This window comes from Rutidosis leptorrhynchoides, chromosome 3 (genome assembly GCF_046630445.1).
Source record: "Rutidosis leptorrhynchoides isolate AG116_Rl617_1_P2 chromosome 3, CSIRO_AGI_Rlap_v1, whole genome shotgun sequence".
Lineage (NCBI taxonomy): Eukaryota > Viridiplantae > Streptophyta > Magnoliopsida > Asterales > Asteraceae > Rutidosis > Rutidosis leptorrhynchoides.
In genome coordinates, this window is record NC_092335.1 from 122,642,904 (window position 1) to 122,644,788 (window position 1,885).

The window sequence follows — 1,885 nt, forward strand, 5'->3', positions numbered from 1 at the left end:
GTTCATCTCCTTGCAGTTGCATAACCCGCCCCCAACTGCTGTTAAGGAGGAAACCCGGCCCAATCCCAGGGCATGGGCGGTAAAACCCCCCTCCCCAACTGCCCCCGCAACGCGATGTGCGAAAGGCACCATGTGGAATTCAAGGGTAAAGGGGCAACATTGTGTGCAATGTTGCATCCCACGGGAGTCGAACTCATGACCTCTCGCTAAAAAAGTCAGACCACTACCACATGAGCCACAACACAATGTTTTCAACACCAACTAAATTTGATCAACAATCACATCCATACAACTAATTTAAATGCCAAAATATGAACAGAGAAACCTTGAAACCATTACCAAAATGAACCTTCAACATCCTTGAAATCAAGCTTGATTGACAATTAACTGACGCATTCAATAATAAGGAACCTAAGTACAGCAGCCGGGAAAATAGGACTTAAATATTGTTTGATTATTTGCTTAAAGAATTAAAGTACCCAACCGGAACCTGAAACCACCACCAACTTTTAAAGAAGGGTTATGAAGCTTGGAGTAAAGAAGAACACGAAGAGGAGAACTGCAACGTGAATTAGATTGCTTGTAAATTTGTAATCATGGTTATCACATAACTTATTTTAAAGAAGAAAAGAATTTGTAATATGGCTCTATTAAGTGAGTCAATAGCTAGCGTCGACTTATTGACGTCTGACTGCTGCTTAGAGCCTAAATTGAACTCCAGGCATGTTCTAAAACCCATGAAAATTTGATTTTACCATTTTAATGGTGTCTTTATTTATTTGATTTTTTTTTCTTTATATATATATATATATATATATATATATATATATATATATTTATTATTTTATTTTTATTTATTTATTTATTTTAAAAATTTTAAATTTCCTCTACTTTTTGGCCGGGGGTCCGCTTAGAAGCAATTTATTTATCCGTCGAATCGAGAGAGGGATGACTCTCTCTACTCTTGTGAGTGTTTCACTCGGGGTGGAGAAACGATTTCTCTTTATTCAATGATAGAGGAAAGATTGTCTACGTCACAGCTCACTCATACCCCATTCATATGGGATTGGATTTTGTTGTTGTAAAAAACAGCTTGCTGATTAGTCCACTGTCCAACTGATATGCCCCCCATTCCCACCCATGATAACAAATCGCCTATTTCAACTTGAACCTTATGTGACCCGACCCAACCATTTTGTCACCTATGTCACAAATGCTCAACAAAATGGCAGAGCAACATTACTAATATAAGAAGGTGCGACTAACAAGCAGGGTCGTTCGTAGTACAAGATATAATGTGAGTTATTATAATCATCATCATCATATCATAATAGTACACAAATAAAAAGTGTATCTTTGACCAGATACTTAAATTCACAACATTACAAAACTACCCCAATAATTAATGTATTAATCTAATTTATATATAAGTGCCAATCAACATATAGTGATTAGTCATTGTATAATACTAATAATAGTAATACTACGTAGTAAACAAAGAAAACGGATCTTTAACCTAGATTATAAAATTGATTAGATTACACCCTTTCACCCACTCTATGTATCAATTAATATAATAGAGCAAATTGCGTGGGTCATCCTTGTGTATTGTCTCACATTTCTTCCTTTTCGAATAAACAATTTTTTTTAAAGGCATACTAACACACCCTAAACGAATATTTTTACGACTATATACATTTCTATCCACCACAGTACTTGAACCCACAACCTCAACATTGAAGGGTTACCTCGATACCGCCGGGCCAAACCTTTTGGTTCTACAATTCGCTCTATACATAAGCTTATAAATCTATACTAAATAGAAACCAACAAAACTAAACCGCCATCATCGATCATTTACCAAATTGGTAACAACAATCAATAC